The sequence below is a fragment of the Cornus florida genome, unplaced genomic scaffold (genome assembly GCF_030987335.1).
Source record: "Cornus florida cultivar Cherokee Brave unplaced genomic scaffold, ASM3098733v1 CherokeeBrave_3.0.0_Hap2_Chr03, whole genome shotgun sequence".
NCBI classification, from domain to species: domain Eukaryota; kingdom Viridiplantae; phylum Streptophyta; class Magnoliopsida; order Cornales; family Cornaceae; genus Cornus; species Cornus florida.
In genome coordinates, this window is record NW_026775573.1 from 22,709,921 (window position 1) to 22,723,352 (window position 13,432).

General features: G+C 36.9%; 1 pseudogene; it reads right to left on the minus strand.

Annotated features, from left to right (window-relative positions):
* Positions 1 to 2,359: 2,359 nt before the first annotated feature.
* LOC132299926 (fasciclin-like arabinogalactan protein 12) lies at positions 2,360 to 6,431 on the minus strand (annotated as a pseudogene).
* Between the last annotated feature and the right edge of the window lie 7,001 nt (positions 6,432 to 13,432).

Sequence of the window (13,432 nt, forward strand, 5' to 3'; positions counted from 1 at the left end):
TTGTTGCTCTCATTTTTGTCAAATTAGAATTCACAATCTTAGTTTGTCAAAGTCTATTGTTAACCCTAACTACAGGTTTTCTTGCACGATATTAAGTATATGGATGATAGTAAGGTATTGATAATACCTCTATTTTTATTTTTTTATTTTTATCTTTTCTATATATACATTTTTTTTATTTATCTTTTTGTCTTTTATATTCCTTTTGCCTCCAGCAATCACCAAATTTAATATCCAGGATAAACTATTGCAAAGATCCTCCTGGCAACTTTAATTGATTTAATTAGGCCATGTTTGGTAACCATTTCTGTTTCTTGTTTCCTGCTGCCATTACCAGAAAGATTAAAAATGGTTGCAAAAAAAAAACCTGTTTGGTAGTCACATTTTGTTTTTGGTCATCTTAGAAAAAAAACTAACAGCGCTTTGTTTAGACTTGTGGAAGCATCAAAATGTTGCTTCAAATTGTTGTTGCAGTACTGGACTGGTGCTACAGTGCCATTAAAATTTACGTGCCTCTGTCTTGAACAACAGAGAAACCTAACCTTTGCTCTGTAACATCTCCCCATTGCTCTTTTAACATCTCTTTCTCTCCCTCAAACGAGAACCTAAGGGCGGGCAGCTACACGGCCATTTTCTTTTCCCTGAATGCTGAAGGAGCTCTACATTGCCGATGACCAAATCTGTGAGGTGCATGCTTTCAACTTGTTTTTTATTTTTTCATCGTTGAAGCTTTCATTACGTTTTTTTTTTTGGCTGATTGAAGGTACTTTTGTTTCAGATCTGATCATTTTTGCTGTGTTTGGTTGCTCTGTTTTTTGAGGCTCATTATTTTTCCTTATATACATACATACATGTAAATGTGTGGTATATAATTTGATTTATGAGGATTTGTGAAAAGCGTCTCTATATGCATTGATGGAATTTCTTTTGTTTGGGAACATAAGTAAAGGAACTATTTATGTGAAGTAAAAAATGGATATGAAATTTCTTTATAGTAGGCACTATTTAACGTGTTATCTGCTGAAGATATACAATTGGTTAGAAACTGCTATAATAGTTGGGTAGTCTCGTACATTTGTAACTTCAGCCCTAGGTAATTGTCAAAATTTCATTGATTCAAAACCGAATAATTTAATAGTAAGTTTTATTTATGCACCTTGACCTTGGTACCAAGTACATGCAACGGTTCAATATTTCTTGGGTAAAATTTTTAGGATGGAAGCTACTTCATTTTTTCAGTTTATATTACCTATCCAATATCTGTCCTGAAATCAGTTTTATTTAGTTTTGGTGACATCTACTGTACACCACGTGTTTGAGAAATGTTCTTTATGATACTAGCTTTCGGTGAACAGTCCTGTTAGTATATCATGAGTACAGGTTGGACAGATTGATTCCGTACTACAATGTCATGACGTGACGACTGCAGAACCAAAGCTAGCAGGAGGCTATACAGGCACAGCTTGATGGTCCCGGCCCTCCCACCGGTAACGGGTTTGAGTAGAACATCCTGTTCCCCCAATTTCGCATATATATACCTGAGTTTTGGCATGCCAAGTCACAAAGGAAATCTGTTTTATATAGTAATTTTAATGGGGGAGTAATTACCTTTTTTTTACTGTGATTGGAAATTACTACATTCTATCGTCAATTACTTGAATTCTAATGTGGCTATAAAATAATTTCAGTTGTGCAATAGAGCCTTAAATTATAGGTTGAGTTCACCCTTAATTGGTTGATAAAAAAATACATAATAAATGGACTTGTTTGATATTTCAGTTGTGCGGAAGGAGGTTCTAAATGCTGGATTTGAGGAAGAGGTGAAGAGTGAGAATATTGTTCAGTGGGCTCTGGGGAAGGCAGGTAAGGATCAGGTACACGTGGTCGTATCGGAAGAGCAACGGTGGCTGTTTGGGTTGTACAGACCTGACTGAATTTTTTATGGGTAATGAGGTAATCTATATAGAGCTGTGTATAATGAGTTAGTTAGAGGGCTTATTTTGGGATTCTGAGAAAGTAATTCAATAGATTGAAATTCATTAATCCATTAATGGAAATCATCAACTGAGAGACTTCTTCGTGTATATGTGTGTATTTACACATGAACATGTGTGTGTGTTTTTGTGTTGTTCAATCGGCTAGTTTCTCTTTATGGCTTCTGGTCTTTTATTGGATAGCAGCGGTGACCGCCGGCGTCGTGGTGGTGGTGGTGGTGGAGGTGACAGTGGAGGAGGATGGTGGGTTGGTTAGTGGTATTGAAGGTTTGCTGTGTGTGTATATATGTCTGGATCTGCAAGGTTTGGGGTGTGTGTATGTGTTTGTATGTATATATCTGGATCTGCATCTCCCCTCTTTAGTCTGGACATAATATAAACAATTGTTGTGTATATGTATGCAAGTGTATGTTATGTGGGGTTCACTGTGCTTGTAAATGGTGAGAAAAGGTGACAACTAGCCTAAAGCTTCGGAAATCTCCTTTGGAACACAAAAATCAACTCAGAGAGACTTGGACGTAATTATTCAGAGGCACAAAAAAATGGACTCAAACCGGCACTCCCAGTATGTCCAGCTGGCACAATCACCACCTTCTATTGTCCAACAAGAAATGATGCAACGACAGCAACTCCTATAGTAGCCACCAGTCCATCATGGTGAGACGAACTGTACCAGAGGCATTAACAGTGGAGCTTGGAGGACTTTTTCGCGGCCGATGTCTTCTACTCCTCCGGCGCCGGTGCTAGTGCCAGTGCCGGTGCTTTAGCTTTTGCCGGTGCCGGTGCCGGTGCCGCTGTTGGTACCGGAGTACCGAAAATGCTCCAAGGAAGAAGCGCACTATCCACCTGATACACAGCAAGACGGTTGGCCGTATAGATTGAGTCAGATATTGGAGTGTTCATAACGCCGGTGGACACGTTCACTATGTTGCCGGAGGTTGTCACGTTAAGCGAAACTGACTGGGATCGCTGCCTCTAGCTTGTGTCCGCAATGGGTTGGTTATCGCCCCAGCAATATAAGAAACTGCAAAAGCTGGATCTGCTGTTCATCAGTGAGAGAGTTGAGAGTGCCCTGTTTGAGGCTCGAAAACGAAGCGTCAGTGGGTGCAAATACAGTTAGGCCATTGTTCGAGTCTTTGAGCTGGGCATTGATCTGGAACCCACGCTGGTACTTTTCAGAAGCCGGAGAAACAGCGTAAAGCGGCCATCCTTTTCGAGGATTTTAATGATGTTGGGGCGACCGGCCGGTACCGGAGGCCCTGGCGTAAGGGGACCAGTACTCGGTACTGGGGGTGCTGCTACAACCGGGGATGCTGGAGTCGGTACTGGGAGCACTATCAGGGATGCTGCAGGGGACTGAGCTAGGGTTGTGCTGAAATGCATGAAGTGCAAGTGAGAGAGAAGAGAATTTGGTTCATCATTTTTCTTGATTTTTGGTGTGGGCTTGAAGGGTTGCTAAGAAATAGATATATAGAGATGAAGTAATTAAATGGAGGAGTGGACTTGAATGGTGTGGTGTGTTGTGTTGTGTTGGAGATGGAAAAGAGGAGGAGACATTGAGAGGCTTTATAGAGAGAGAATGGGAGGATCATGTTGCGTGGTGCTTCCATTTGAGCAGAAAACCAGTTAGCATCCAAATGTGGTACGGTGGATATCATACAAGGTTGCATGCTTTTTTCATTTGATATATTAAAGCATCAGTGCTAACAACTTCTTATTTTTAGGATGAAAATTTTGGTGGCAATCAAAATCTACATATTCGACCAGTTTTTTAATTTGTATAATATAATCCAAACACATCATTACTTGTTGGATAATGAATACAATTCTTGTCTACAATCTGTCTAACAAGGAATTACTTAATACAATATTACTCTAAATTAGAAACTTAATTACAATAGAAATTTGAGACATAATCCTAACAATCTTCACCTTGCCCCAAATTCTAGGAAGGCAATCAATCTTCACCTAATTGCCTCAAATTTTATGAAGTCAATCATGACTTTCCACGGCATTAATATGAAAAATTCTCTAATCTCTATAGCTTCAATCTTGTCCACCTATTAATCATGTATCAGGGAGGGCCGAGCTCACACACGTCAATCAAGCCTTTGTAATATTAAGGAAGCGAATTATTAAGTTTGATTTCAAGAAATTTTCCAGAATAACTTTGATCTTTACGTATAGCACCTAGCATAGTTAGACGGTAGGAGGACGGACTTTCATTATCTGAACAAATTGTATCAATGTACCCGTGTTAGTTTGCATTCTCTTTGCTATGCAAGTCCGCAACTTAAATCTCATCCTCGGGATTTGGCTAAAATAAAATATATATCAATAGTGCAATGCACTATATAACAATGCAATATGATATTATTGATTTAAAATTATTACATTACTGATTTAAAATTGTTGCATTGTCTATTTAAACGTACAACACAATGCTAGACATAAAATTGCACGGGAGAGGAACGTGATTAAACAAAAGTGAGTGAGAATTTAATAGGAAAAGAGATGTACTCTGTTTGGGCATTTCATGAGAAAAGAGATGTACTCTGTTTGGGCCTTGTTTGCCGTCAACATAGACCATTGTGACTGAACCACTTATATTCTTGTGAAGAAGAGATCTGTTGCTCTTGACCAATTTAAAAATATAGCATTTCAACTCTAGCAATGGTTGATCTCAACTTTAAAGAAACCATCCACTCAATAATTTATATGCACAAGGCTATTATGTTGCTTGTTCTATGAACATTCCCTTGGTCAGTACTCGATAGAATAAAAGGACTTGGAGAGCACCGAATCAAAACCGATTTAAATTTGGAATTCGAAGAAGTTTAGTTAAAATTTTGAGCTCGGATGCATAGAACTGGAGTTTTGGAATTGGAATTGGAATTGGTAGAATTGAAAAATATTTTTGTTCAACTTTTGAGTTGATTTTTTTTTTTTTTTCAATTTCAATTCCAATTCCAAGGCTCCAAATCTATGCAGCCGAACATAGCTTAAACTAAATTTCCTCCCATTCTAAATCCAAAAAATTGATTCGGTGCTCCCAAATGCAACATTGTTGATGTTGTAACTCAAAAGAAGAGTGTGCCATGCTAGAGAATGAAACCAGTTCCAAGACTTGTTCATGTTTTCTTAGCTGCTAATTTGTTATACCATGCCTATGCAAGTGAGTAACATAAGCCTGAACAACAAAACAGAGTTATTTGGCATAAACAACATATTATTCATAGAATTTTCAAACTCAATGTTCCTTAAATTTTCCTGGGAAGTTGAAGTTAGTCCATGAATCTTAGACAATTTGATAGTATAGCCAAATCAAAGAGTTGGTTATTGTAATCAAAACAACAGAGTAACTCAAATCACCTCAAAAATATGATTGTTAAATGGAAAACAAACTACATTCAGTTCATGAAGGCATGATAACAGGAGAAGCAATATATATATGTGTGTGTGTGTGTGTGTGTATCATGTTGCAATTGTTTGGGGTCATGTTAGAAGATTTAGATGATTATGAAAGACAAATTTGGCTCATGCACTAGTAAGAAGTTCAAACACATTGTTATCAAATGCAGAACACCAATTCAACAGCACTTGACAGTTTTAACCTTGAAAGTTGTAAGAGAAAAAAGGAAAATTGTGCCCAATTAGCCCCTCCAAAACTAGAACTTGAACCAAAAAAAGGGATCAAAGATCAAGCTCAAAATATTAATAATTTTCAAATACAGAACTACTATTGCAGTATTGAACTACTGAGGCTGTGCTATGCTTGAAGGATTGAATTTCTTCAACCAGTTGATCATATAGATTCAAATTCTACATGCAAAGCAAAATTCTTGAACTCTTCGAAGTTCGAAAGCGAAATTAATCTGTGATTAATTTTGCCAAAATTGGAGGTGGAAGTACTAGAGAAGAGTCCCTAGAATGAGAAGTGGAAGCTGGAGATCAAAAGCACTAGTTTTTGCATACTCTACATAAACTTCTATGTAGACCTAAGTGAATGAAGTCATGACAGATTTTTAAACAAGTACACATTGTAGCACAAAGTAAATAAACAAAACAGGAGGAGAAAACTGCTCTGAACTAGAATCTCAAACCCTAAAAAGTTGGAAACAGACCTCCGATTCTATCCGAGGACAATCGGAGCATTAAAGTAGGCCTGAAGTGAGTCCAACTTCATAGCAACACACAAGAGTTGCAAAAGAAACTTCAATGAGAACATTGGAAGCAAAAAAAATGAAGTAACATGAATCAACAAATGGTAGAGAATAAGTTGAATTGTAGAAGACCATAAAGCAGAACTAATTTTTTAACCAAACATGTCATAACAACACATAGTAATTGTTTAGATCTACAAAGAAATGAACTCCTCCTAAGCATTTTACAGTATTGAAATTATGTTAGAAGTGGCAAAATTCAAACTTGAAAAACATTCAAATAGAACTACCAAAAGTACAAAAATTTCAGGATTGCCTCTTCAAATCCAAGCTCTACCATTCTGAAAACAGAGAGATCTGAAACTAAATCCACCACCCAGTTGAAAATTTTCCAAATTTTGTCAAAGACAGAGAAAAAGAAAAGAAACATATATTGAATATAAGAACTGAAATAACAATCAAGTACAAGTTTTCTACTGAAAAGATATGATCACTATAAGATCAAAAAAAACAATATAAGATAAAAAAATAGCAAAAAAAACCCGAGGCTCCCCTGCTCGGGATTAGATGTTTGCAGCCTTACCTTCGCATAGAGAGGCGGTTTCTTTCATTTGAATCCGTGATTTCCAGGTCATAATGGAACAACCTTATCAATCTCGATCTATCAATATAACAAAAAATCGAAAAAGGATCACTACTAATTCAACCCATTACCGATCTCGATGGATCGCCGCCGGCGAGTTAGAGGCCTCCATGATTCAAGAACAGAATCTTGAAACTTGGTTGGCAATCCCATCACTCTCCTCTGCCTTTTCAACTCCAAATTCGCTGTGGGTTGTTGTTGCTCTTCTACTTCTTCTTCTTCTTCTTCTTCATCTTCTTGCTTGAACAATTCAGCCACGACGAGCTTATTGAATCGCAGAGCTCTTCTCCTCCTCCGGATGACTCTCCTCTGAATGTAGGGAACCGCCACTGCTGACCCTGAGGTGACGTGGTGGATTGCCTTCACAAGCAGATCGAGGCCGGTGCAACAGCGGGTCGCCGGAGACGATGAATTGGACGGCGATGAGGAGGATGAATCTGTGGATGAAGCAATGGTGATTGATGAATGAGATGATAGTGAAGAAGATGGAGTTGAAGTTGAAGAAGCAGAAACGGTGTTCATGGGGGATTTTCGACGAATCCTCATCTGGGTTGCAGCTGGTTTCGATGAAATCGAATCTGGTGAGGAGATCAGTGAGAGAGAGAATTGGAAGAGGAAATGGTTTAGGAAGAGAAGGAAGATCCAGAGAGAGAGGGAGAGAAAGAGAGGGCGGTTTGGAAATAATTTCTTGTCATGGTTTGTGTGGGCTTATAACTATGAGAGGTTTTGTGAAATTGCAGATATTCACCTTTAGATTGAGATATTGCAATGTTTTTCCTCATTTTCATTTTTGGTAACAATTTTGTCCTCCATTTTTGAACCTTTTTCCTTCGTTTCGGTGAAAGTGGGAAAATTGGAAGGAAAGAAATGTTAGAGGGAAAAAAAGGTATCTTAGATGAAGAAAGGAAATCCTTCTCATCTTTTCTTGTTCAATAGGAAGGAAATGAGAAAATAATACATAGATAAAAAAATAAAAATAAATAAAATAGTACAACATTACAAGTTAGTCATAATGTTAGAAGTGATCGTTTGCATACTTCACACTAAGCATTGTAACAGTTGAATATGATCTAAATGTAGGCTAAAGTAATTGTGTGTGTGTGTGTGTGTGTATATATAGCAATAATATTCCATGGTTACCCTAAGGCTTTGGCTCAAGTGGATAAAAATTTGTTATTAGTGTCTCATGAGGCATCAAATTTAAGGTTCGAATTCTCTTAAATGCAAACAATTTCTTGGGGGGATTGTGAGCTACTAAGATCAAATGGTCACTATAATTCACTTTCTATCTTTTTTTTTTTTTTTTTTTTTATTTCATAATTGATACTCATACACATGCCTCCATGGAAGCTTAAACCCTTAACTTTCCTTTGGAAAATAAGGGTCTGATACCGCTAAGTCACTGGCCCGTTAGTTTTTTTATGTATGTCATTGTCGGCTTCTAGTTATCATCTTGTTTTCCTCGGATCCTCGTACACATTCATTCACCAATCATCATTTGTGTTTCCGTTGTTCAGCGGTCGTCGCAAACATTTCGATAGAAGATTCGCTTTCTTATCCTAACCATTTGATCTCTTCTCTCTTTCCTTTAGGTATCATGATGTGGTTGCAGTGAATCTTTCTTATAAGAGTTCGAAACATCTTTCTGAAGCTAAATTGAAACATCTTTTTTCTTCTTTGGCGTACCTTCTCACGATTATCAGTCTCTAGTCCTAAGAGCTCTCAGAAGTCAAACAGAGTGGAAGCAAAGGCTGTGAAATGACTTAACTTGAAGAGGATGAAACTGGGTGTGTCTGGTGGCGAACTCTAGTTGGTGGTCTACCAAAGCATGTCCTAATCATGCGTCAAATCATTTCTGTTTACTACATTATTTTTGGCCCAATGGAAAGGCGACATGTGGCGAGTGTGATACCCCTGGATTTCCAGATGCGAGTTGGTCAGGCCCACGCCCGAATACCCGAGGATATCAAAACAAATGGCAATAATTGAACACAGAGTACAAAATAGATAAATAAGAATAATTAAATGATTGAAAGAAACTAAAATGATAATCCATTAATAAAACCTCAAAATAAATTTTCTTTAATAAATTCTTCTGATATAATCAATCCTCCAATTTATACAACTCGGGAATCCATACTATGTGGACCCCTAGAAAACCAAAACTAAACAGATGACAGCAATAACTGTCTACATCCAAAAACTGAACCATAAATGAACTCTTAAGTAAATAATCCGGAAGAGTGAAGTAGATGATCCATGCTCAGCACGAACAATCCCTATTTCTGACGAATACTTGAAAAATAAGGGTGGGTCAGACCCACAAACAAGTTATACTCTACTACAGTCCAAGTAAAGACCCGATACACAGATACATCCTAGATAGCTCAACAATAACTATATAGTCCGTAAATATATATATATATATATATATATATATCTACACTAAAGGACTCTCACTGAACTACAGGCCAGTCTCAACCTGACTAGTAGGAATCATGCAAAATGCACCTGAAGTGGGTATGAGTATCTAGACCTAGCAGGGTACATATCAAACCATCATAGCCAGCAATGCATCCAAATGCATATACGCTCCCTAACTATCGATCATGAGACTCAAGCTCATATCATGGTAACATAATTATATATTTAAAATATACTTCATCCTAATACAGAACATAAAACAAACATCAAGTATGTCATTCAACTGTTTTAGTTGAGCTGACATGAATCCATGTAGGATATAACTTTTTTAGTTAATCCATTCATTTATGTATGAATAGGTAGGAATTAGCGTTTTGATCTAATCTATCCCTAATATGTCACCGTCCCATATTGGTACATATAATCTACAAAATCCATAAATGATGTAACATCTAAAGTAATACATCAAATAAATCCACAAATCCAATAATTGATGCAATAAATGATAAATTTAAACATCAATTAAAATCCGCAAAATAGTCCAATAATTGATAAAACAGAAATAAGTAGTTCATCAATTATACTCCAAAATAAGCATAAATAAAGTCTAATATGTATATGACCATATTATGCATCCAATACAAGATTTAAAAATCATATTCCAGTCATTTAAATTGCTAAAAGAAGACTAGGCAATTAAATCATTTACATCCGTTAACAGCATGCAATCTTGTTTAAACTTTCATACTGTTCAATCCACTAGCATATAGGTATTAATTATGCAATATGGGGTTTTAATATAACATAAAATAATGTTTAGAATCCTTAATAATAACCCAGAACAGTCCGGGAATCCCAAAAATATCAAAATTGTGCTTAAAAACAGTTCCAGTATGTAATTAGGCAAGAGAGCTTGCTCCGCAAAAGTGGAGAGCAAGCTCCCACACATAGGGAGCCAGCTCCCCTAACCTTGGAGCCGGTTCTGTGACTTAGGGAGCCGGCTCCCTTAATCCATAGAGCCGGCTCTCTCTCTCACAGTGAGCTGCGGGCTGAAAAATAAAAGGAGCAGGCTCTTCCCCTTTGGAAGCCGACTCTGTCCCCGCTTCCTATCATTGTCTTTATCTTCGATGATGTTAAAAACCCTCTGTAATGTTTTGTTTAGGTTTCCAGAGGTCCGTCTATGTCCCAAAACTATCCCAGAAACTTTTAAAACACAATATGCATTAATGACAACAATTAAAATTCAAAATACTAAACAATTTATACAATAATTCAATCTCAATTAACAACATGTAACAATGGTTTAAACTTTGAATCACATGCATACTTAATTAATTTTAGTGTCCGTTTAGTTCCTAGAGACTATTTAGGCATGCACAGAACACAGGTCAAAAAGAAAGAGCAAGAAATAGAATTAACTTGCCTTTGGTTTCAGTTTTGAAACCTTAAACCGTCTTCTCTAATATTTCCGACGACTCCTTCATTGCCGTCTATTGCTCCTGGTTCAACCCCCAAGCAACCCTCTTCCTTCCTCCTTGGTCCGACCTTCAATCTACGGCCAAAACCCCAACTAATCCTCTCAGTTTCTCTCAAACCTCTCTGTATTTTACCCTGCCTCCACTTATTCAAAACGTAATTCTAATCTTACTTACACCCTAAGTCAGACGGAAAGAAAAAATATATATAATATAATTTAAAATAAATATTTATATAAGTTGGCTATCCCACGTGATTTCATAAAAGTAAATATAACCCTAAAACTATATTATACATATATAATGAATAATAATATTAATTTAATCATTAATAATAATTAATAATTAAACTAACCCTAAATACATATATACCCAGATATATATGTATAACCATCCATGGGTATTAATTTACCCCTTCAACCTCCTAGCCAAGTAGTCCATGTGACCCAAACGGTTGGTCTATTACTATTGTCCAAAGCCAACTCATTTTTAAAAATTAAAATTAAAATTAAACAATTAATCATTTAAACTAACAAATAAGTTACAAGAAATTCCACATAATTAAACCACATATTTCAAATAAACAACTTATAAAGAAAACATATAGCCACATAATCAATTAAAAATGCATAAGAAATAAAAACTTAAATTTCAATTATATCCTTTTGAAAATTAGGGGTATTATATCCAAAAGAAAAAACGTGATATGGAATTGCTGAAGTTTGATCTTGTGTCATCCACCAATAGGGAGGAAGTATATGGTGAGTTCCAATGGAACTTACCACGCTGGATCGCAATTCTTATTAATTATTATTGGAAGCTAACCACGACGTCATAAAGGTTAGCCTAAATGAAAAAGGCGTGGTCCATGGAAGGAAAGGGTATGGGATGATTTTTATCAACGGCCGAACTTTTCCTTTAGAACGGCTGAACCCTTTCCTTCAGAACGCTGAACATTTTCTTTCAGAACGGTCGACCCTTTCCTTCAGAACGCCGAACCGTTTCCTTCAGAACGGCCGACCCTTTCCTTCAGAACAGCTAAGCCATTCTGAAGGAGCCCTTACCTTCAAAACGGCCGACTAGTTCCTTCAGAACGGCCGAACCTTTCCTTCAGAATGGCTGAACCCTTTGGTTCAGAACGGTTGAACCGTTCCTTCAGAAGGGCCGAACCCTTTCCTTTAGAACGCCGAACCCTTTCCTTCAGAACGACGAACCAAGAGGCCGCGATATCTTGAATTCCAAAGCTCAGAAGGAAAGTCTGAAGAAAGGGAAGTTACCAAAGTTCAAGGGACGTGGGCAATTATATATTTCTGGTATATATATATATATATATATATATATATATATATATATATATATATATATGAAATATCACCCACGATAAGGAAGTCACTAAAAGTCAGAGACCACGTCACCATGAAAGGAAGATTCTATAAAAAGAAAAGATTACAAAGAACGTGGGACACTTGACCAAATATAAACACTTCAGTTGAAAGTGGTGGTACTTCATATAATAACTACCATTAACTGAGGAAACTGTCGAAGGTTATGGATGACAAGGGTTAAATTAGTGGAATCATGGTCTGAAATAAAGGAGAAGACCACGTATGAGGGAGAAGACTAAGGAAGACATGGGACACGTGGCATGATCTGGACCTTCCAAGTGGAATTTCTCAACTGCTACTGGAAACCGCCGACTTTCCATTTGGGCAGTTCCAGAATGTGGGTAAAGGTTTGCAAGCATGCATTCAACCACCAAGACCACTATTTATAATTATATTTATAGTTGGAACTCATTGCCGATTTACCTCATGGCTGTCGGTCCAAATTTATACCATTCTACCAACAAATGTCATCCTGTGAGTGTAACCCCTCTGACCTTCACCATCTACAAACTAACCAGACCCAAACTCTCCAAGCCCAAACACATACACACGTACACACATTTCGAGATCGTATAAGTTTTTAACATCATTTCTTCCCAAATGAATGAATAATCGTTGTCCAACAATGCGTCTACTGATAATACAATGTCTGCAATTTTAAAAGACTTTCCCTCCTTACCCAACAACAACAACAACAACAACAATAATAATTATAAATAAATAAATAAAAATGTCTTCCTTCCCTCATCCTTGGCTTCAATTTTTCCTCCTCCTAGCAACAATTGGTGATGCCATATGGCACTCCTCAAAATACCAATTTTACCACATTGAGCATGGTAAATTACTAAATTTACCCTTATATGCATCCTCGTCTCTTCATTTTTTATTTATTTATTTTTTTGTTTGAGATTCAGCAGCCTTAATAAGTGACTGTTACTTAATGTAAAGGTAAAAATTTAGATTAACAAGTATGAAAAATGCTTGAGTTTAATGCAAACACTCTGAATCTATATATATATATATATGTTCTTTATAAACCTTGATGAACCATCCCAAGACCCACTAGTTAAAAAATAAATGAAATGAATTAATATAATTATATTTATAGTTGGAACTCATTGCCGATTTACCTCATGGTTGTCGGTCCAAATTTATACCATTCTACCAACAAATGTCATCCTGTGAGTGTAACCCCTCTGACCTTCACCATCTACAAACTAACCAGGCCCAAACTCTCCAAGCCCAAATTCTACACCTTGCAGGTCTCTAAAACAAATACAACCTGGACCTTCACCATCTGCAAAATAACTAGGCCCAAAATCTCCAAGCCATTTTGAAGGAGCCCTTT